The sequence below is a fragment of the Heptranchias perlo genome, chromosome 7 (genome assembly GCF_035084215.1).
Source record: "Heptranchias perlo isolate sHepPer1 chromosome 7, sHepPer1.hap1, whole genome shotgun sequence".
Classification (NCBI taxonomy): Eukaryota; Metazoa; Chordata; class Chondrichthyes; order Hexanchiformes; family Hexanchidae; genus Heptranchias; species Heptranchias perlo.
Window position 1 is genome coordinate 36,564,200 of NC_090331.1, and position 25,180 is coordinate 36,589,379.

The 25,180-nt window shown below is 42.0% G+C and overlaps 1 protein-coding gene across 1 annotated transcript in view; it reads right to left on the minus strand.

Moving 5' to 3' along the window:
* tgfbr2l (transforming growth factor beta receptor-like) overlaps positions 1-25,180 on the minus strand; it is a 47,067-nt gene that overhangs the window by 19,674 nt on the left and 2,213 nt on the right. The window lies entirely within an intron of this gene.

A 25,180-nucleotide genomic window follows, 5' to 3' on the forward strand; every position in this document is an offset into this window, starting at 1 on the left:
AGGAAAAGAGAGGGGAGGGGAGGATAAGATAGGACTGATAGAAAAAGATTCGGTAGAATTTGTGACTTAAATTACTTGGAAAATAGACAGGCGAACACATCTGAAAAACTCTTCTTTTGTAAAGTTAAGTATAAATGCTTTGGTCCCCCAGTGGTCAGCATAAAATCAAGAGTTATCCAAAACCACATGCTTGGACCAATTGGTTTTGATAGTGTTCAACATGTTATTACATGGACTTGTTCTATGTGAGTTTCCATAGCTGTTTATTTCCCTCTTTTAAAGTCACATGTTGGATTCATTCAGTGTTACGAAAGTGAACTTTCAAACTACAGAGCCAGTAGTGGTCAGAGAAGTTCCAAACAGCATCAGAATCAAAAAATGTTTTGAACTATTATACACACCAGAAATCTCAGAGATTCATCAATAGAAATCCATTTTAAAAAGGATCAGAACTTGTTTGCCATTCCACATCTGCTAATCTGTTATGGCTGTTAAGACACTTTAACTCTGCGCTTCTCTTTATGGCCCTATTTGAACCTTGCATAGTTCAATCCATATCTTGTGAGGAAATCAGACACAGTTTTGTATCAGCGGTTATATATAAGAGGCAATTTGGAGCAGAAAGAGGCTAAGATTGACCAAGTAAGATTCTAATCTTCTATCAGGAAGAACATTAACTTCTTGGAGTAAGTTGTGTCCCAATCCCCTTCCCCCCCACCCCCCCCCCATAGCTCCATTCTGACTGCCACATCATTCATATTAACTTTAATTAAATCCAGATGATGAACTGCAAATTAAGCCTTCGATGATTTAATAAAGCTGCACAAACATAAAAAAGAAAGATTGCGCATTTATGAAAGAGTTCCAGATGTTACTGAGGCAAATGCAAAACATCAAAATATAAACTTCAAAAACTTTGGATGAGACAATACTAGAGTGAAATAAAACTGATTAAAAACAGCTCATTTTCCCAACTAAAATGGAACCCATGCATTTCTTTCATAAGCCAAATATAATCATGGATTAGGTTTCTAAACAAAAACATGAAATAGGGATTGTTGCCAAAATTTATATAAATATACTATTTGCTTAAACTAAAAGTGCAAGACTTGAAGGCACAAAGTGCAGATATTAAATTATAAATAACTGAGCCGGGGTTGCCTGCAGTTCCATTTTCAGAATATATTGATATGAGTTATTGATAACTAGTGTCCTAATTAAATATAGAAATTAAAGGTCTAATATGAAGAAAACTGCAATTGAACAGTAGGCAATATTGCCAGTATAAACTTTACTCAGGTTTAAAAATAATATTTCTGGAAAGTACCACTTAAAAGGTTCTTTTATAGTTTCACCATGTTTCTTGATCGTTCTTTGAATTGCAGTTCTCAGTTACTCACTTTGAACTTTGCTATTCACTACTTACCTAATGTAGAGAATTGTTTACAATAATACAACATAGTGCATGCTAATTTTGTATCCACTGTTAAAAGTTATAGTCAGAAGCACTTAAGAACAGTGACTTAAACTGAACCAAATTAAAAGAAATTGTGAAAAAAAACATGAACGAAGTGCTGGCCTACTTTCCAGATCATTTCTAAACCTATTTAAACAAATAATAATAATCTTTAAAGAAATAAGTTGAATTTGTTCTGCAGAACCTGACAGTACTGTTTGTTCACCAGCAAGGGCCAATCAGTGTATGTTCCACTGAAGGCTGGATAAGCAAAAATATTTTTATCAACAGAAACATGTAGAAATCATGCAGTAGATCTGCATCGTTCATTCAATACCTTTGTTTGACCTACACCATCCACATTCTAAAAAATCAGGACAATGTTCTTTTTCATACACTTAAGCCTCCTCTTAAAAGCCGACTCATTTATACTTTTTATATGAATCTTTTTTATTTGTAACTCCCTGAATAGGTTTCTTGAAACAAAATTTCAAAGACTGTAAGCTAGCGATCAGTCAGCAATGTTTCACAAAATAGGATAAATTAGAAAAAAAATCAAAAATTGAAAGTGATAAAATATGCGGGGGAATGAGTTGGTACAATAGTGATTTCAACAAATGATGCCACTCACACCTTTAGTATAAAACTTAGACATTAACTATGCATCCTCAAGACAATTTTAGAGGAGTACCCAACAATGCAATAACAGTTGAGGCATCAATGCACTAACCATTTGAAATGCTTTACTTTCTTTATTGTCCTGTCAGAAAACAGATTTTGTTTTTATTCGTTCATGGGATGTGGGCGTCGCTGGCAAGGCCAACATTTATTGCCCATTCCTAATTGCCCTTGAGAAGGTGGTGGTGAGTCGCCTTCTTGATCTGCTGCAGTCCGTGTGGTGACGGTTCTCACACAGTGCTGTTAGGTAGGGAGTTCCAGGATTTTGACCCAGCGATGATGAAGGAACGGCGGTATATTTCCAAGTAGGGATGGTGTGTGACCTGGAGGGGAACGTGCAGGTGGTGTTGTTCCCATGTGCCTGCTGTCCTTGTCATTCTAGGTGGTAGAGGTCGCGGGTTTGGGAGGTGCTGTCGAAGAAGCCTTGCCGAGTTGCTGCAGTGCATCGTGTAGATGGTACACCCTGCAGCCACGGTGCGCCGGTGGTGAAGGGAGTGAGTGTTTAGGGTGGTGGATGGGGTACCAATCAAGCGGGCTGCTTTGTCCTGGATGGTGCAGAGCTTCTTGAGTGTTGTTGGAGCTGCACTCATCCAGGCAAGTGGAGAGTATTCCATCACACTCCTGACTTGTGCCTTGTAGATGGTGGAAAGGCTTTGTGGAGTCAGGAGGTGAGTCACTCGCCACAGAACACCCAGCCTCTGACCTGCTCTTGTAGCGACAGTATTTATATGGCTGGTCCAGTTATGTTTCTGGTCAATGGTGACCCCCAGGATGTTGATGGTGAGGGATTCGGCGATGGTAATGCCGTTGAATGTCAAGGGGAGGTGGTCAGACTCTCTCTTGTTGGAGATGATCATTGCTTGGCACTTATCTGGTGCGAATGGTACTTGCCACTTATCAGCCCAAGCCTGAATGTTGTCCAGGTCTTGCTGCATGCAGGCACGGACTGCTTCATTATCTGAGGGGTTGCGAATGGAACTGAACACTATGTAATCATCAGCAAACATCCCGATTTCTGACCTTATGATGGAGGGAAGGTCATTGATGAAGCAGCTGAAGATGGTTGTGCCAAGGGCACTGCCCTGAGGAACTCCTGGACAGGACATACCTGGACAATTTTCTACATTACCGGGTAGATGCCAGTGTTGTAGCTATACTGGAACAGTTTGGCTAGAGGCGCGGCTAGTTCTGGAGCACAAGTCTTCAATTTCCTGGGGATGATTAGCCTCCAACAACCACTACCATCTTCCTTTTTGCTAGGTATGATTCCAGCCACTGGAGAGTTTTCCCCCTGATTCCCATTGACTTCAATTTTACTCGGGCTCCTTGGTGCCACACTCGGTCAAATGCTGCCTTGATGTCAAGGGCAGTCACTCTCATCTCACCTCTGGAATTCAGCTCTTTTGTCCATGTTTGGACCAAGGCTGTAATGAGGTCTGGAGCCGAGTGGTCCTGGTGGATCCCAAACTGAGCATCGGTGAGCAGGCTATTGGTGAGTAAGTGCCGCTGATAGCACTGTCGACAACACCTTCCATCACTTCGCTGATGATTGAGAGTAGACTGATGGGGCAGTAATTGGCCAGATTGGATTTGTCCTGCTTTTCATGGATGGGACATACCTGGACAATTTTCTACATTACCGGGTAGATGCCAGTGTTGTAGCTGTACTGGAACAGTTTGGCTAGAGGCGCGGCTAGTTCTGGAGCACAAGTCTTCAGCACTACAGCTGGGATGTTGTCGGGGCCCATAGCCTTTGTAGTATCCAGTGCACTCAGCTGTACCTTGATATCACGTGGAGTGAATCGAATTGGCTGAAGACTGGCTTCTATGATGGTGGGGATATTGGGAGGAGGCCGTGATGGATTATCCACTCGGCATTTCTGGCTGAAGCTGGTTGCAAACGCTTCAACCTTGTCTTTTGCACTCACGTGCTGGACTCTGCCACCATTAAGGATGGGGATGTTTACAGATCCTCCTCCTCCCGTTAGTTATTTAATTGTCCACCACCATTCACGACTGGATGTGGCAGAACTGCACAGCTTTGATCTGATCCGTTGGTTGTGGAATCGCTTAGCTCTGTCTGTAGCATGTTGCTTCCGCTGTTTTAGCAAGCATGTAGTCCTGTATTGTAGCTTCACCAGGTTGGCACTTCATTTTTAGGTGCACCTGGTGCTGCTCCTGGCATGCTCTTCTACACTCCTCATTGAACCAGGGTTGATCCCCTGGCTTGTTGGCAATGGTAGAGTGAGGAATATGCCGGGCCAAGAGGTTACAGATTGTGCTGGAATACAATTCTGCTGCTGCTGATGGCCCACAGCGCCTCATGGATGCCCAGTTTTGAGCTGCTAGATCTGTTCTGAATCTATTCCATTTAGCACGGTGGTAGTGCCACACAACATGTTGGATGGTATCCTCAGTGTGAAGACGGGACTTTGTCTTCACAAGGACTCTGCGGTGGCCACTCCTACCAATACTGTCATGGACCGATGCATCTGCGACAAGTAGTTTGGTGAGGATGAGGTCAAGTAGTTTTTTCCCTTGTGTTGGTTCGCGCACCACCTGCCCTAGGCCCAGTCTGGCAGCTATGTCCTTCAGGACTCAGCAAGATTGGTCAGTAGTGCTGCTACCAAGTCACTCTTGGTGATGGACATTGAAGTCCCCCACCCAGAGTACATTCTGTACCCTTGCTACCCTCAGTGCTTTCTCCAAGTGGTGCTCAACATGGAGGAGGACTGACTCATCAACTGAGGGAGGGCGGGAGGTGGTAATCAGCAGGAGGTTTCCTTGCCCATGTTTGACCTGATGCCATGAGATTTCATGGGGTCCGGAGTCAATGTTGAGGACTCCCAGGGTCACTCCCTCCTGACTGTATATCACTGTACCGCCACCTCTGGTGGGTCTGTCCTGCCGGTGGGACAGGACATACCCAGGGATGGTGATGGAATTACTGAATTAGGAGTAGTAGTGCCCTCCGACTACTGCCCTCCAGCCCTATTATGACCACCACAGACTAGACCATAACAGTGAGTTAAAAAAAAGTTGTGCTACAATATTGTTTTGCTGTCATCAAATAGATTTGGGTATCAGCCCCAACTTTTGAGCCAGTGTTTTGGTTTAGTGCTATGCCACTGAGGAAGGAATTGGGTCAACATAATGAATAGTGTGTTAAGTTCTGCCAATAATATTCTAATGCATGGGCTTTGGTCCTGAAGTGCTGATGGCACTATGCCACCATATTTCATATCTTTTATGTAGAAGAGCATTGACAATGCAAAGAGTCAAGTCTGTGCTGGGACAGGAACCCACAATTAGCTGATGGTAACAGAAATCATAGGATTCTACCCTATGGTAGCTAAGAATTAATGGTAATTCTTAAAAAAGCAATCTGAAAAGAGAAGCACAAGCTGGACTCAAAATCAGGTTTACAGAGATGAAAAATAAAACTGAAGAGTACTACTGTATTTTGCTGGACATCCTGCCCTTAGTCTCAGTAATAAACATGTCATTTTAATTGTCCTGCAGTCATGTTCCACTTCATTTTTAACATGCTCAGACAGAAAGTGGTTTATTTTAATGATCCTAGTTACCATTGAATGAACTTTTCCATGTGGTGTTCTTCAAGTTTATAAACCTGATTGTGTAATTTTTATATGTGCACATCACCTCTTCAAAAACGTAATGTTCTTTGCAGCTTTTAAACTAGCATATACAAAAATACTTTTTGTACTTTTTTAAGATGAATGTTTTCTTGTCATATTAAATAAATTGTTAGTCACACATGATATCTCTTGATTGATAATTTGATTTCATTTTTGGTTTTTGTTTCAGATTTCCAGCATTTTTAGGTTTTTTATCCTCTTTCTTTAAGATTACAGCCTTGCTTGTTGATACATTTCTGCAGCCCTCAAGCTTTGATGACAGTACTTGGAACATTCCCAGTTCATATCCATCAACAATTAGAAATTTGGGATTGGCCAGAAACCACATTGAGCATCCCCAATATTATCCTAATAATGTACTTCAATCCTGGTTGTAAAAGATTGCTCTCCCTCAGCAAAAGACTGAGCCAGATTGCCAAATTAGTGGCACATTTAAGGCAAATATCAGCTGTGGACTTTTGTAAATAGAAATTAAACTTTACTTAAATTAATGTTACTTTTACAAGGGTTTCTACAAAAACTACTTGGGAAAGAATCATCATATCTAAAACTAATTCGGTGACATTCCTCAGGTGTGAAGTCCTTTGAGCTCATTAACTTCACCTTGCATCAATCGACTTTTCACTCCCATTGACAGGCGACTAAGTTTCATTCTATTCATTAATGATAGGCAGGCCTATTGTCGTTTCACATTCCACTTTTAATGATGTGAGTTTACATTGTAAATAAACCTGCTAATACAATTGTTTTCTTATTGAATCTATTTTTGCTCAATAGTTACCAGATAATGATGGCAATGTTTAAACTGTAATGAACAGCCTTTTAAAACTTCCTTTAGTTATCATTTTCAAAAGGCAGGATAAATATGAGGAGCATGTAGGTTCCTCATATCAAGTTATTTTGACTTAATGATGCTATAACCACTCAAGGTGAAATATCAATGCTGTAACATTACATCATTGTGTCAATGCATGAAAATAATGGTATAATAGCAACATGATGTTATACATATATTTAAATGTTTTAACATATATACAATTATGAATCTGGAAATTTCTGCTGGTTTAACTTTGGGTTTTTTGAGTGAATTCTCACCTGACAGTTAACCCCACCCTCCAATGATTCTGCTTTTAGCAGTGTATGCAAATTGTGAAATCTCTTAGCTGCACAGCTGTTAGTCTGATGGAGTGCCAAGATTGATTATATTGCTGAGCAACATTTAAATTGATTAAGTGGGCGTTTGAATCTCTGCAGGAGATTTATGTAGGAGCGAGCAACCCAGGGGCTAGCAATGCAATATTCCTGTAGCAATGGAGGCAACCAGAGCAAGTATCGTTACATTTGCCAACCAAACACTAGAGGTGCTTATTTGTGAAGTGTGGAAAAGGGGGGCTGTCCTGTATGGGACATAAAAACACCTTCCTCAAAAAAGACTGGTTCAGCAGCCATGGGAACAGATTGCTAATAGAATCAATGTTATTATAGGACCCAGCAGGATGGGATACAGACCTGAAGAAAAGTTGCCAAAGTTAAGACTGCAATATAGTTTTTCATGCCAAGTACCTACCTTCACTTTGCATGTCAAAGTGTACTCTCATAAACTGTAATTCATTTTTTGCTGACCCATCTTAAGCATTCCTAAGAGCTAAGACAGAAACAGCCCACTAAAGCTTGCCATACATGGCCATCCTGCAACATGAGACAAATACAAACAGCAACTTAGAACTGAAACTGTTGTCAGAATTTTTTTCAAAGGAGCTTAACACAAGAAATCCTTGTAAGATAAGAAAACTGCATGATACATGTTACTTTCATGTCGGACAGGATGTGCCGCAGGATGGCCAGGTGTATGTCATTGTATATATTACTGAATGTAGCAAAATCTGATTACTTCTAATCTGCTTGAATGACAAGATGGCACATAACAAAATAGCACAGCAAGACTGGAGGGGGTCGCAGGAACTTTAAGCCCTTGATCCTGTTTGAGTATTCCAGCCCTACACCCTTCCAGGAACTCTGCGTTCCTCTGGCCTCTGGCCTCTTGTGCATCTCCCACTTCATTCGCCCCACCATTGGCATATAGCCATCTAGGCCCAATGCTCTGGACATCTCCCCCCTAAACCTCTCCACCTCTCCAACTCCTTGTCCTCCTTTAAGACGGTCCTTAAAATCTACTTAACCTATTGGGCGGAAAACAATAACTGGCTGGCGAATGGGAGAGAAAATTTGGGCAGCCAGGGGCTGCTGGCCTGCACAAAAGGAAGGCTTTCCAGTAAGCAGATAAGTCACAGGTAGGTGGTTTCACGAGGGTCTCCTGGAAGGGAAGGGGTGGGCGGGGAGGGTTCCCAGGAAGGGGAGGCTGCAGCTTTCCTTATGAGGCCCAGAGGAGTGCTCCTACTCCTCCTGGCTCAACAAAGGAAAGCGTTTCAGTTTTACCTTGGAGGGCCTCATTGTCCTTCCTGACAGCTGTCGACTTGCCTTCATCTAGTGAGAAAGCTGCAGCGGCTTCCCTGCTCAGGCCTGGCTTAAAATGCAATTGGGATCCCACTGATGTAATAGGACCTTGATTTGCATTAATTCATGACTGATTCTGGGGGGTCGCTCAGCCACCTAACTGCAGTGAGCAGTTAAAATGGTGGCCATCACGATTCCAGTGGGAATGGGGGCAGTAAGGCACAATGCTCCATTTTAAAGGTCCCCCAACACCTGTTTCTGCCTGGTAGAGTGGGTTCACATTGACCTCTTTATTCCTGATTATGTAGAATAAGGTAGTAGCACAGCAAGGGATGGGCATTGATGTTAGTTGAAGAAGTGCAGAAGACATTGTTGCAGCAAATGCTTTGGGCCACTTTATTGTAGACGTGTAGACAGGATAATTCCTTTCATGGGCAATACAAGTATTTAGCTAAATGAGCACTCGGTGTTCCAAGTTTCCTGGTTGCACTGATGTTTCAGGAGTTACATCCTCATGGTCACTGTTTGCCTCCTGCTCTGACTTGATTTCCTCCTCCATGATTTGCAGCAATTTTAAAACAGTGTTCTTGAGTCATTGCCAGGTAGTTGTGCTTGGGCCTGTAAATCTGATGGATGGCATAGAGGCAGGTCTGGACTGTACACCTTTGGTGCTATCTGACATCTCTGGCAGCCTTCTATGCTACTGCTCATCCTCCTCCAGTAAATGAAGTGAATGGGAAGCAAGGAAAGCAACCCTCAGAGTAGTGAACCTCCTATCTGCACATTCTGTATGAAACTGCTGCAGTTCCCTTCTGATATTTGGCATGTGAGAAACTGCCTCCGCTATAATTCTTATTTCATATGTATGGAATTAACGTATCATATGTACGATGCATAAAGATTGGAGTTTTGTGAGCTCCTCCCTTAACAAGCAATAATCTGCAAATTTTAATGAGCATAACATGGTTGTCATACAGCACAATCATTATAGTCACCACAAGCTCAAATACTAAAACAATTTCCTGAATTAAAGCCAGTATAAACCTGTAAACTGACAGTAATTTCCAGGCTATGAAGATTACAAGTATGAAAAATACATTAATTTCTGTAACTTAAAAGATCAGAGTGCTCCTTCTTGAGACTGTGGAAACTTGGCCAGGCATTGACCTGAGGATATCAGTGGATTCATTTCAGTTCCATTTTATTTTCCTTTATCAGATACACTCGCTAAAACAACATTCTGTTTGGGAATTGTGGCCATTCCAGGTCTATATATTAACTGATAGGTGAGAGTTGTTTTATTTGAGTTATTTCCTGTGGTTAAGTTAATTCTTGGTCCTTATGAGGAACTGTGCCAAATCATTTGGGTTGACAATAATAGATGATAACAGGAGATTATACTTTTCAATAAATATTTAGAAATACTCACTTACATCTCTTTCAGTTTCTTCAGGTCACACCACAACTATGGAACGAATAATTGTGTTCACATCAGTTGCTCATGATCGTACTAAAAAACAACCACAAGCAAAACCTTTGCATTTTGAAACACATTACAGCTTTCTTACAGTCTGCTTTTTTTCTTATTTGTTCTCAGGATGTGGGTGATGCTGGCAAGGCTGCATTTATTGTCCAGCCCTAGTTGCCTGAGAATGTGTTGGTGGGCCTTCTCCTTGAACCACCGCAGTCCTTGTAGTAATAGTGCTCCACAAAGGTGTAAGGTAGGGCATTCCAGGAGTTGACCCAGTGATGATGAATACAAGTCAGTATGGCTTTACTTGGAGGGGAACTTAAAGGTGATGGTGTTCCCTCGGCACTGCTTTTGTCCTTCTCGGCGATAGAAGTGGCAGGGAAGAGAGGAGCTGTTAAAATAACCTTGGTGAATTAATGCAGTAGATATTGATTCCAATGACAGAAGCACCAAACAATGAACTGCTTTGTCCTGGATGGTATTGAGCTTCTTCTGTGTTGTTGTAATTACGTCTAATCGGGCAAGTGCTTAGTATTCCATCACACTTCTGACTTGAGACTTGCAGCCACTTGCTGCAGAGTACCAAGCTTCTACCCTTCCCTTGTAGGCCTGGTGTTAATATGGCTGGTCCAATTCAGCTTCTGGTCAATTTAGGAGTCAAAGGATGATGGCTGGGCTTTCTCTTGTTCAAGATAGTCATTACAAGGAACCTATGTGATATGAATAATACCTGCCACTTGTCAGTCCAGGCCTGGATATTATCCATGCCCTGCTGTAGGTTGGCATGAACTACTTAATTACTGGAGGAATTGTGAGTGGAGCTGAACACAGTGAAATAATTAGCGAACAGCCCTGCTCCTGACCATATAATGGAGGGAAGGTAATTGATAAAGCAGTTGAAGATGGTTTTACTGAGGACACTTCCCTGAGGACCTCCTGCAGTGATGTCCTAGGGCAGTGATGACTGGCCTCCAACAACCACATCCATCTTCTTTTGCATGAGATAAAACTTCAGCTACTGGAGGGCAATTCCTTTGATCCCCACAAACTTCAGTTTTGCTAGGGCTCCTTAGTCCCATACTCGGTCGAATACTGCCTTGATGTCAAGTTCAGCTACTCTCACCTCTCCTCTAATGTTCAGTGTTTGTGTCCATGTCTGGATTAAGGCTGTGATGAGGTGTGGAGCTGACTGTTTCTGGCAGAACCAAATCCTGAGCAGGTGGTTGGTAAATAAATGTTGCTTGATGACACTATTGATGACTGCTTCCTTCACTTTACTGATGATTGGGAAGAAGCTGATAGGATGTAATTGGCTGGATTAGATTTATCCTGTTTTTTTGTGGATAGGACATACCTGGACAATCTTCCACATTGTAGATGCCAGTGTCATAGTTATATTGGATCAGCCTGGCTAAGGGAGCGACTAGCTCTGGTACGCAGGCTTTTATCATTATAGCCGGGATGTTACCAGGGCCCATAGCCTTTTCTGTGATCAGTGCACTCAGCTGCTTCGTAATGGTATGTAGAGTGAATCAAATTGGCTGGGCATTGTTTTCTATAATGTAGGAGCCTTCTTAGTTGCCTGGTTGTTCACCACCATGATCACCTGGTTATTGTAGAGCTACACAGCTTTGCTCTTCTTCTTTCTCTAGCAACTTAAAAATAAACATTAATTATCAGCGCCCAAGTTCGTCATGCACTCTATGGCCTCTGGTGATATGGAGTGAATAGAAGCTATTCCATCACGGAAGGATCTTAGTGATCAAAGGATCTTAGCAGAGCTTTACTCTGATTTGATGGTTGTGGGACCACTTAGTTCTGCTTCTAGTCTGCTGCTTTTGGTGTTTAATATGCAGGTAATCCTTTGTAGTAACTTCACTAGGTTCATACCTCATTCTAAGGTATGCCCGGTGCTGCTTCTGGCATTGAATCAGAGTTGAATCAGAGGCATCACAGCCTAAACCAATCTCATCCTTACCAAACATTAACACATGGACTTCCAGGGGGGATCACTGGATAACAATCAGGAGCAGGGGCTAGGACTGATTCTGCCCTCTGAACTCTGGGCACTGCAATGAATTGTAGCATCCTTGTGTTAAACCAGCTGAGATAAACAGTTAGCATTACTAGCACTCAAATCTGGGACTATACTTGTCCGAATGGCTCAGCTACTCATTAACTAAATCCATGGAGCTATTTATAAAGCTCCCAGCTAGTTTGATACTTAAATAACATTGTTCTGTGGTACTGAAGGTACCATGAGTTACATTTAACTTGGGGAGCAATGGATGCCACCCTGCTCAATTTCTTTACTTCTACATTTTTTTTGTACCACAAAGCATAATGTAGTTTGAGAAACTCTTGACCTTCTATTGAACTTATCTGTAGATCACCTCGATGTGTTTATTTTTTCAAGTATTAATTTATAAAATACATTTGCATTTGTACAGCTTCTACTGGAGGAGATTGTATGGAAGAAAAGTCCACTCAGGAAAGCTGAAGGGGAAATGGGAGAAGGAATAAAAAACACATTAAGTCGGAGCAAATTACATCCAGGTTGTCAGTCTTTTGTACAGAAGGAACGGCCAAGTTGTTCAGTTTGTTTGCATAGATACAGACCAAATCACTACTTCCCGGTACCTGGGGCCTTGCATAAGGTTTAAGTCGACTGATATGTAACCGTTTTATTGAACTCATCTGGCTCTTTCAGAAATCAGATTAAAAAGATCTTTTGCGTCAGCGTTGTTAAAACTGCCAATCAGGTCAATTTTACACTACCCAGTTGTATTGTTATACAGATTTTAAATGCCATAGGAATGCTGGCAGGTGGATGTACTTTAAAAAGAGTTCCAGCCTTTATTAGAAAAATAGATGCAAGCTGCAATATGTTTTATTTGGCTAAGATGTATTATTTCTATATTAACCAACTACTGTACTCTATTGTCCCTGACTCATTAAGGACAACTGTGGTGTTGTTTGGTCAGCACCGTTGTTTACATAGCTCACTATTATCCGGTTAAACCAAACTATTACAATTATTTTTGTTAAGCCACATTTGTAAAAGATGTCCAAAGTAGAACCACAGAAATTTACAGCAGAGATAGTCATTTTGCCTCTTGTGTCTGTGCCACCTGTTTGATACAGCAACCTATATCTAATTCCACTACCCTGCTCTTTCCTCATAGCCCTGTATCTTCCCCTGATTCAAATGTTTATCTACGTTTCCATTAAAAGAAGCAATGGTTTCTGTTTCAACAATTCCCTGTGGCAAAGCATTACATGCTGTAACAGCTCCACATGAAGAAATTTCTCCTAACCACTCCACTCTCTTAGAGACAACTTTAAATTGATGGCCCCTCATCACTAACTTCCAACCAAGTGAAATAGTCTTTCTCTATCAAAACCCGTCTAATTTTAAAAATCTCTGTTCAATCTCTTAGCCTTCTCTACTCCAGTGCAAATAGTCCCAGTATCTCATCTCTTCTCATAATTATAGTTTCTCATCCTTGGTTACTTACTTTCAATGTTTATAAAACTCATTTTATTAAAATTATTTTATGCTGTTTGTACATGGATCAATAAGACCTTGTAACTAAAGTGGGATCTCTATTATCTGCACTCTATTTATCTGCTTTCCCGATTATGCAGCAAAATCTCAGGGGACAAAGGCTTGTGTGAGACGTTGCTTCATTTCAGAGCCCATTAACACCAACTTCCATCTGCCTAACATAAATCAACCTAACAGCCAATGAAAGATTAAATTCAATTTATGCTATTTGTATTGAACATGTCTCTATTTCCGTGCAATTAGCATTGCTATGCCATATGTGCAACATCAGAATTTGGGGACTCTCAATCATCTGCCAGTTTCCATTGTCTACCAAGTTCAAGGAGGGAACCTACATTATGGTGGACAATGCAGATTCTACTGTACTTGTAATGCATGCATTAAGAGACACTGTTTTTTGGTGGCTGAATATGGCCAATTTTAACTCGTACCACTGGCTTAAACAGGGCAGTAGCAGCCTGAAAATGATATTGGTTTACGCTGGCGCTCCAGTCACCGTCATCTTGGGTAGGGTCCTGAGATGGGGAAATTTTTATCGCTTGCTTGAGGTCTCATTCTGTGATTACATTAATTCATTGTTGGGCCTACTAGCTTATGGTGATCGAATGGGGCCAATTTTCCTGTTCATAATGCCCTGAATGCACCAGTTCCCAGAGCATTACAGAGTGGAAAAAGCGATGGAGGCCTATAGTGGTGGATCTCTGTCCTGTCTGCACATGATGTGTGTTTCCTAGGGCCAAACATATGGGCCAAAGCTCCTGCATGAAACAGGTGGAAACGTTTGAATCCCATTTAAATAAGACAGAAGTGATGTCATAATGCCATACATTCCATTTTCTGGACGTAACATTGGAACACATCTCTGCCCATGGAAACTTCCTGTAGGAGTTGTGGGGCTGCTTTTTCAGATTGAAGGATCTGTAAAGGGTTAGCTAGCATATTTCATTTACCTTAGGTAGGAACTTTGTTCAAATTCTTCTGTGTAGCAGAATGGCACTGTGTGTATGTGTAGACGATTTGGCTGCTTTTTCTGACAGCAGCCACCAGGCCAAAGTTACATCCCACCTATTATTTGGCACAAGCACCAAATTCAAAGGGATGGTCCTTCCGCCACTCACCCAACACATATAAATTAGCTGACCCTGGGAAAAACAGCTGACTTCAGTGCAATCATACCAGGCACATGTGGAAAGCACACTGCTTGAGTTATACTGGAGCAAGAGGGGGCGAAAATTGGCCTCTAGTTACACAAAATTTTATTACACGGATTATGGCATTCCCTCTCATTTTTGCTGGTGTTTTGGAATCATATTCTGCAATCCTTCCAATTTTTCATGAAAACCACAAATCAATGACTTTAATGGATAATATTGAAATACAAATAACTATTTCTAAATTTTTGAGGCTGAGGTAGCAAATATTACTGATAAGTAATTATGTGCTAAAATTAATGTAATCATTGCCAATGAAGTTGCTTTTAGCAGTTGTCAGTCAATGATAAAAGAAGAGTTTGATGTTACACAACTTGAAGAGGAGTGAATATGATCCATTTGTACATAATGTTCCTCACCTCAGGAGATCGGATCATTGCCACAATGAATTTAAAAAGAACCTGGCAATTTATTAGAAAAGCAACAAATATTGAAAAATAACTTGTAAAGCAAATATTGAAAAAAATCTAGGAAGGCAGTTGAGATCAAACTTGATGAAAAGAATGAATTGAGTAAAAGGAGCATTGATGTGGGCAAAGAAATTAACAAGTTGAGAAGAAAGATAGACATAAACAGAGACAGTCTGCCTGTGCACTCACATGCAGCATTGCAGTCAGTTCCAGAAACCTGGCTCTGAATTATTAAAAGTGGAGGCTGCACGTTCCTCTCTAGTTTATTTAAAAACACATTCTTAACTTAGGAGTACAACCTTGTAACATCAGTTGGAAGTACTTACCTTTGAATATATGCTGTCTTCTTGAGCTCTTCCAAATCCTACAGAACCAAAAAGGTTTGCCAAAAAGAACTAAAGAACTTGCATTTATATAGCGCCTTTCGCGACCTCAAGATGTTCCAACATGCTTCACAGTCAGTGAAATACTTTTTGCAGGGTAGTCACGGTAATGTAAGAAATGCGGCAGCCAATTTGTGCTGTTATATCGTAGACAGAGGGGAAATTTAATTACACTATATGCACAGAGATAAATTCGTCCAGCTAAGTTTATAAATTTTAGAATCATTAATCCACCCCAGAGAGAGAGGAAACAGATTAAATGTTTACATTGACTGTCAAAAGGTTAAAACTGTTGATTCTTGAAAGGCTCCCCATCTGCCGTATGGATTGCTTCTCCTGAGTCTCATTTGGGCCACACAGTGATACCATCTCATGTCTGCAGAGGTGAGGGTACGCTGTTCAGCCAACACTACATATACACCTGGAAGTCCCAGCGAGACCTCAACAACTAGAGGTGATGTCCTGTCCCTATCCAGGGAATCTTCCACTATGAGGGAATAATTTAGGAGTAGAACATGAGCTAAACTATTTGCCGCTTCTACACAGGGTACAAAAGAAAGGCACAATGAGGCATTATAATAAACACCTTTAAGTGCACTGCGCATTATTCAGATAAATGGGCTGTGCATCATTGAAATTCTAATGTAGCAGTTACATATTGCATCACACATGTCAACCTAGAAAGCTATCAAAAGCTGACCAAACAGCATCACAAAAGCTGACACATCAGCAACAAAGCTGACAGCTGAGAAACAGCCCTGAATATATACCTTATGACGCAAAAGGATAAGGGGTTGCACTGAAAGTACAATGGGACATAAGCAGGTCAAATTTAAGCTGCAGATAAATCCAGAATTTGACCACTTTCACTTTAGTGGACAAATCCTGAAGTGCATAAAAGCACACCTTGCAGCAATAATGAATATAGAATTACTGAAGGAGACCCGGCTGGAGATTTTCAACTTGTGCTCAAAACAGACACGTCACCCGATGACGTCGACACAAGGCACTTTTACAGCAAAGTGTGGTGCCAGTCTGTTAACACCCATGATTTCTGTGACTGATTTAAAATTGGCAAATAGAATGCGAAAGCTGTTGAAAATGCTGGCCTCGCCAGCGACGCCCACATCCCATGAACGAATAAAAAAAAGGGCATTTGGGTCCTAAAACAAGTGCAGGACCCTAATTAGCATGCTTAAATAGGTGCCTGCCAATTTCAGGCGGGTACGATACTTGCCTAAAAGATGGCCCGATTCAAAGTAGCGACGAGTGAATTCTGCGCATGAAACAGGCTGACTTTCCGTGTCTTACCGCTCATTTTTTGGAGGTAAAACAGCCATTCACAAATTGAAATTCCCCCTCTCCTGTGAGTTCTGGAGGTGAGATTTATTTTCCAGGGGAATCTGGGGGCATTCTGTCCCACAGAAGGTTTTGATTTTGACCCTTTGTTTTGCGCATTTTCCAGCATTTTGCAGCCCACTATGATTCTGCATTTCATAGTAGAAACTAATTTCTTCTGGAAGTATTGGAGATATTTTAAATATGAAATTGTAAGTAATTGTATGAACTTCAGTCTAACTTTACAGGCAAAGTTAAAAGAAATGGGTAAACACCGTCTAGTTAAAATCACAGAAAGGGGAATGTCAAATGAACATGTCAGGCATTCACCTGCTGTTATCATCAAGAGTAGTTCTAGCCTACATTGCTCGTTTGAACCGATCAAAAAAGGTTTACTTTCTTCCGCTGGAAATAAAATTAATCACACATCGCAATCATTAAAAAAATGTGTACAAAAATGTGGTTTCCAGGAACAGGCATGGAGAGCTTAATTTTGTGCTCACAGGCACATTTGACTGATAGGATCTAGTTTACAATCTATTATATGAACATACAAAAATGAAGGATGGAGAAAGACCAGCTGTTTTCCACACATCGTCACCACCCTCCTCCGCCTCTGTCCTCCCCACCCCTATACATACGTACATACACACACCAGCCATGCGATCTCCTGGCAGAGGCAAAAAGCAGAGAAAAATAAAAGGCAAATTTAGGAAGAAAATTGTTTTTCACTTTAGGCAGGTGCGTTACCAGTGCCTTTTGGGTTGAATATCATGGCTAGAGGGTACAGAACAAACCTGAGCCGCGTGCTTAATTTTCTAGTGATGAATGCATGGCACCAACTGCAGAGGAGAGGGCATCCAGTCAGGAATTGGAGGCAGTAGGAGGGACGGAGAAACAGCAAGGAACGGTGAGACACTGTCTGAGTGCTCAGGGTGGGAGGCAGTAGGAGGGAAAGGGAAAGCGCAAAGGCTAATTGCTTCGGGTGGGAGGGAGAGGGAATGAGCAAAAAGCAGGAAGAAATGGGTGCTTGGAAGAAGGAATTGACAACCTACAATTCTCCTCTCAACCTCAGCTGTGGAGAAAGCTCTGTTATTAAAAGCTTTTACAATGTAAATAACAGGGCCTTCCCAAACTTGTGAGGAAGCCTTTAAGGGAATCAATTCCTGTATTTCAAAAACCCATGCCTGGTTTTAACCAGGAACCAACTTTTGAAGTGCAGCTGTGGGATTCCCTAAAGGTCTTCTGCATGATTGAGGAAGACTTGTTATGTAAACTGGAAATACAGAGCTAACAGGTGCTTCCCCAAAGTTATGGAAAAGGCCTTTACGAATTCCTGCCCTCATGCATCAAAAGCTGGTTCCAGATTACGGCCAGGTATGGGCTTCTGAAATGGGTCTGGAGACCAAGGAGGCAGAAGAGTGTATGCCTGTTGGCCGCAACACAGAGTGGGATGAGATGGGAAGCAACAGGGCTAACGAGAGCAGAGAATGAGGATAGAGTGGCCAGAGGGAGGACAAACTGGAGAGAGAAGGTTCAGTGAGTGAGGTTTGAAGCTCAAGACAAGAGGGAAGAGTGCAAAGGGAGGGAAACTTTAAACAAAGTCAGAGCTGAAGCAAGCTGGACTCAATCACTGGTTCTGGAGGAAGTGGGACAGCAGAGAAAGTGAGAGACAGGAAGCCAGAAAGGAGGAAAATTTAAACAAAGTCAGAGCTGGAGGGAGTGCTGCTCGTGTTTTTTCTTTGAGCACAGGGAGGCTGCAGAGGGCTAAGGGGTAAAAGAGGAGCCAGTGATTTCCAGCTGTGGCCATTATCTGGGTAATGAAATGAGGAGGTTCTATAGTACCATCTGAGGGCAGGAGGCCAGTTTACATTGTTACTGGCATTGTTAACATTGCCATTAGAAATGTTTATGTAACTGTTTTACATTATAAATGTTGACATAAAGTGTTATTCAAAATCTTGACACATGAAATAAGGGAAATGGGTATAGAAGTGCGCTCTAAATGAGGTAGATAATGATAGCTGGGTGAATTGTGAAAATATAAAAGAATCAAATAGAAAGGAAAAAATAGCAAATTAAACACAACCAATACAGAGGAAATAAATTGGCAAATTCCTAAAAGTATGAGACTTGATGGCTCAATAATCATGATGTAGATCATGAACTTGATGTGCTGAAAGGCTGAGTTTTCCACTTTTGTGGAATCCTGGTGCATCTTCAGCACTTCCACTTGGCACATGAATATGCCCCTGAACTGGGACGATTCAGGAGTGCACGCCAGCCTCTGTGGCTTCTGTACTGCTTTGTAAAGTGGCAAAAAATTGGAGATTTTTAAAAAATTGCACCTAAACCTGCGCAATCGATTTCATTTAAGGGTGCCTCCACCATCCTTAGCAACAGGGACAAACGGACATCCCCTATGCCTTGGGTAGCTATAGCACAAATTATGAAAAATACGTTGGATGACATATTTTCATCATTTGCATAGTATGACTGTACACCCGGCCATATATGAGTGATGCATTGTTAGACTCACCCCCATCACTTCTGGCAGGATATCCCAAAGAAGTTCCTGGTTCTGTCCGCCCAAGTTATTCTGAGGGGCTAGCATAACTCAAGAGGAAATTCTAGACTGAAATATATTATTTCAAAGATATATGGTCAGATTTTGTTGTCAAAATAACGGTGAGACTAATGGCACTCGATATTATTTATGCACAAATGGTACAGCAACTTCAGGTGAGGAGCAGGTGCGCACTTAAACGTGAATATCCAAAAGTTGCTGTCTGAGTTGCGCCGCTCTGTTGTTAGCTTTGTGAAAATGGCATCGCGCTCTCTGTCTCACCATTGAAATGCATTGAATGGCGTGAAGTTGCTGCACTTGCGAAGTAGATACGAACTAAACTCACCACAGAAAGTTAAGTCTTGTCATTTCAAGTGTAAGTACCCTTTTAAAGACTGCCAATCAACCTCTCTGGCACTGAAAATTAACTATTACAAGTGTGGAGTCTCATTCCTTCAGGTATTCATTGTTGTTAGAGATTCTTAAAAATATTTTAAAAGAATCATCTTTTCCTTTCTGTCTATTTTTTCCCTCTCTCTTAATCCAATCTTTCTTTCCCTTTCTTTATTTCACTTTCTGTACCTGATTTTACATTGAATTCACTCACTCTAATTCACCACTTCCTTCTCAGTCCTTGTGCTGTTTATTTCTCAATCCTTCAATCTGATTGGTTAAGGAGATACACAGTTACTTGCTCTGTTCACTCAGGTCCCAGATGCCCTGTTTCCCTCGATGTGACCTTATCAGCTCGCACTTTCAGCAACTTGCCATAAAAAATTGAAAAATCTAAACATGCAAGGGCAAGGCTAACTAATAGCAGACGCCGTTAGATGCCCTACTACAGCAAATTTTAACATGGCAGATCAAAGCTCCGCAGTCCAGCCACATCCAGTCGTGAATGGTGGTGGACAATTAAACACAAACGGGAGGAGGAGGCTCTGTAAACATCCCCATCCTCAATGATGGCGGAGTCCAACACGTGAGTGCAAAAGACAAGGCTGAAGCGTTTGTAACCATCTTCAGCCAGAAGTACCGAGTGGATGATCCATCTCGGCCTCCTCCCGATATCCCCACCATCACAGAAGCCAGTCTTCAGCCAATTCAATTCACTCCATGTGATATCAAGAAATGGCTGAGTGCACTGGATACAACAAAGGCAATGGGCCCTGACAACATCCCGGCTGTAGTGCTGAAGACTTGTGCCCCAGAACTAGCCACACCTCTAGCCAAACTGTTCCAGTACAGCTATAACACTGGCATTTACCTGACAATGTGGAAAATTGCCCAGGTATCTCCTGTCCACAAAAAGCAGGACAAATCCAATCCGGCCAATTACCGCCCCATCAGTCTACTCTCAATCATCAGCAAAGTGATGGAAGGTGTCGTCTACAGTGCTATCAAGCAGCACTTTCTCACTAATAACCTGCTCACCGATGCTCAGTTTGGGTTCTGCCAAGACCACTCAGCTCCAGACCTCATTACAGCCTTGGTCCAAACATGGACAAAAGAGCTGTATTCCAGAGGTGAGGTGAGAGTGACTGCCCTTGACATCAAGGCAGCATTTGACCGAGTGTGACACCAAGGAGCCCTAGTAAAATTGAAGTCAATGGGAATCAGGGGGAAATCTCTCCAGTGGCTGGAGTCATACCTAGCACAAAGGAAGATGGTAGTGGTTGTTGGAGGCCAATCATCTCAGCCCCAGTACATTGCTGCAGGAGTTCCTCAGGGCAGTGTCCTAGGCCCAACCATCTTCAGCTGCTTCATCAATGACCTTCCCTCCATCATAAGGTCAGAAATGGGGATGTTCGCTGATGATTTCACAGTGTTCAGTTCCATTCACAACCTCTCAGATAATGAAGCAGTCCGTGTCCGCATGCAGCAAGACCTGGACATTCAGGATTGGGCTGGTAAGTGGCAAGTAACATTCGCGCCAGACAAGTGCCAGGCAATGACCATCTCCAATAAGAGAGAGTCTAACCACCTCCCCTTGACATTCAACGGCATTACTATCACCGAATCCCCCACCATCAACATCCTGGGGGTCACCATTGACCAGAAACTTAACTGGACCAGCCACATAAATACTGTGGCTACAAGAGCAGGTCAGAGGCTGGGTATTCTGTGGCGAGTGACTCACCTCCTGATTCCCCAAAGCCTTTCCACCATCTACAAGGCACAGGTCAGGAGTGTGATGGAATACTCTCCACTTGCGTGGATGAGTGCAGCTGCAACAACACTCAAGAAGCTCGACACCATCCAGGACAAGGCAGCCCGCTTGATTGGCACCCCATCCACCACCTTAAACATTCACTCCCTTCACTACCGGCGCACAGTGGCTGCAGTGTGTACCATCCACAGTCTGCACTGCAGCAACTCGCCAAGGCTTCTTTGACAGCACCTCCCAAACCCGCGACCTCTACCACCTAGAAGGACAAGGGCAGCAGGCACATGGGAACAACACCACCTGCACATTCCCCTCCAAGTCACACACCATCCCGGCTTGGAATTATATCGCTGTTCCTTCATCGTCGCTGGGTCAAAATCCTGGAACTCCCTACCTAACAGCACTGTGGGAGAGCCTTCACCACACGGACTGCAGCGGTTCAAGAAGGCGGCTCACCACCACCTTCTCAAGGGCAATTAAGGATGGGCAATAAATGCTGGCCTTGCCAGCGACGCCCACATCCCATGAACGAATTTTTAAAAAATCTGTACATATTTGATTGAGAACCATAAGTCTAAAATTAGTGGTGCATTCAGATCTCGAGGTGAAATATTTTCCTTGGATTTTGTTAAATAATTCCATATATGCCTTCACTTCTGTGTTTGTAAATGTTATCCGTGTTTCTTAAATATTGGTGGATTAGTGCTGGCAAAAGTTCTTAGCTTTGTGGCTAAGTATATTTGGTAAACAGATTACACATGCTTTTATTAATTTATACCAGGAATTATCTGGGACCACTTTTACTTGAACCAATTTCAAAGGTAATTCTAGAAAAAAGCTAAGAATGGATCATCAGTAGGGTTTACACTCACAATCATATACTTTGGCTTCAGTTTCACAACATCATCAGTTCCACGTCAGTTGCAGCATGCAAGTACACTCCTAGTACACGACTCAAAAACGAATGCAGTGCCAGATAACCAGTCCCCTTGCCATGTCTTAGGTCAGAGGCAGAGTGAAATAATTAGAATAGGACTGGCAGAAATTCTAACCACAAAAACAAATTCAGTAGCTCAACTCAGCTGGCCTGTGGGACCTTCATTAATTCTTGATTTGAGCTGGTAATACTTCCAGTTCCTGGAACACATTTCTCTGATAAAATGCTAAATCCTTGCCAAAACTATGTCTAATCTTGATAAATAAGGCAAACAAAACTACTCCATAGTCAAAATTCCATTTAAATATATTCATTACACAGATGTGGGTACCTGTCCCACCTAAGTCTGAGATCTTCATTCTATCAAACCAATACTATACTGAACCACTGTTAGAATCATGGATTTTTCTATGGAACTGTTTACTCTCAACAATTTTATAGTGGTTCCCATTAGCAAACTCTGTCCCCGGTTATATGGAAGCTGTATCTTTTGAACAATCAGCCCTTAGCAAAGGTGCATACCAGTGGATTAACAATTACTCTCTTTGAATCAATTAAACACAAGATAGGCTTATGAACAAGGCATACATTTATTTGCAATTAGAGAAAATAAATTCAAAAATTCAGCACATAATCGAAGCAGAACATATATAAACATATACACAATGCAGTGAAATAACTACTTTCATAGGAACTTCAGATGGAAAATAAAAGTCACCTTGGTTTCAAATAACCCTGGCTTTAAGTTCTTCCTATCTTTCTCTTATCAATGTAATATTACTCAATGCTGAAAACGAAATAACATCCTCCATCTAACTAGGTACCAGAATTTCAAAAGAACTATGTAGTGTTTCAACGTCCTGCATTTCACCTTGGTGGTGGGGAAAAGAGGATCAAACCTCAATACTTCTGGTACTTCCTTTCAAGTCTAGTTTTCAGGCATTCTTGACAATTCTACATGCCTTTTTTGATGATTGTGGCCCATGGAATAAAGGGGGCAATAGCAACATGGATACAGAATTGGCTAAATGACAGGAAACAGAGAGTAGTGGTGAACAGTTGTTTTTCGGGGTGTACACTGGTGTTCCCCTGGGGTCGGTGCTGGGACCACTGCTTTTCTTGATATATACTAATGACTTGGACTTGGGAATACAGGGCAAAATTTGCAGATGACATAAAACTTGGAAGGATGGTGAACAGTGAGGAGGATAGTGATAGACTTCAAGAGGATATAGACACACTGGTGCTATGGGTGGACACGTGGCAGATGAAGTTTAACGCAGAAAAATGCGAGGTGATGCATTTTGGTAGGAAAAATGAGGAGAGACAATATAAACTAGAGGGCACAATTCTAAAATGGCTAGAGGAACAGAGGGATCTGGAGTTATATGTGCACAAATCGTTGAAGGTGGCAGGGCAGGTTGAGAAAGCGGTTAAAAAAACACATGGGGTCCTGGGCCTTATAAATAGAGGCATAGACTATAAAAGCAAGGAAGTCATGATGAACCTTTATAAAACATTGGTTCAACCACAACTGGAGTATTGAGTCCAGTTCTGGACACCACACTTTAGGAAGGATGTGAAGGCATCAGTGAGGGTGCAGAGGAGATTGACTGGAATGATTCCAGGGATGATGGATTTAAATTATGTGGATAGAGGAAGAAGCTGGGATTGTTCTCCTTGGAACAGAGAATTTTGAGAGGAGATTTGAGAGGTATTCAAAATCATGAAGGGTCTAGACACAGTAGATAGAGAGAAACTGGTCCCATTGGTGGAAGGGTCAAGAACCAGAGGACATAGATTGAAGGTGATTGGCAAAAGAACCAAAGGTGACATGAGGAAAAACTTTTTTACACAGCGAGTGGTTGGGATCGGGAATGCACTGCCTGAGGGAGTGGTAGAGGCAAATTCAATGATGGCCTTCAAAAAGGAACTGGATAAGTACTTGAAACAAAAAAATGTGCAGGGCTCCTTGGATAGGGCGCAGGAGTGGGACTAGCTGGATTGCTCGTGCATAGACCCTTCGTGGACTCAATGGGCTGAATGGCCTCCTTCCGTGCTGCAACCTTTCTATGATTCTATGATTAGATCTTGTGTATGGTGCATCGCAGAGTAAATCTAAGGGTGGTAATTAACTAAGTCCTTAGCAAAATAATAGTGCGTCCCTCATACTCGAGGATGACAATGCCAACAATGAAGGGAACAGTAAGGTAGATGGATGCGTTGGTGACTATGCAGGCCAATATGTGACACACATTGGCTACCACAAGCCTCACATAACCACATTCCCGTAGAGGGGGGCAGGTGGGGGAAGGTTCTCCTGTTGATCCCTTTGACGTTGCCAATCCTTCTGTCTCTTGCATCTTGCCTCCACGCTGGCACGGCATTGTAGCTCAAAACCCTTCACTCCTTCTTTCACTTCAGCACACCATTGCCATCTGTTGGTGGCTAGGCTTTCTCAAGAGTCAAAGATCATGTTGCACTGCTTCAAGTGAATCTTCATTGTGTCCTTATAGCACCTTTGTTGTCGGCCTGCTTTCTTCTGCCATCCAACAGTTCTCATAAAACATTTGCTTCGACAACCATATGTCGTCCATCCTAACAACATGTCCAGCCGAACAGAGCTGAGCATTTATTATTACAGCCTCAATGCAGGTGCTGTCAGCACATTCTAGTACTTTCTTGTTAATGATCTTATCCTGCCGCCTAATATAAAGTAAGTTACGAAGGTGTCTTTGGTGAATAAAAACCATGGGCACATTATTCTCGTTGACTGAAATAAATAACTTAACCATATTGATTCATTTAATGGTACATCGCACAGAAACTTCAAAAACAAGAATTATTGCAAATGCAAAAATAACAAAGCCATAGTAATGGATGAC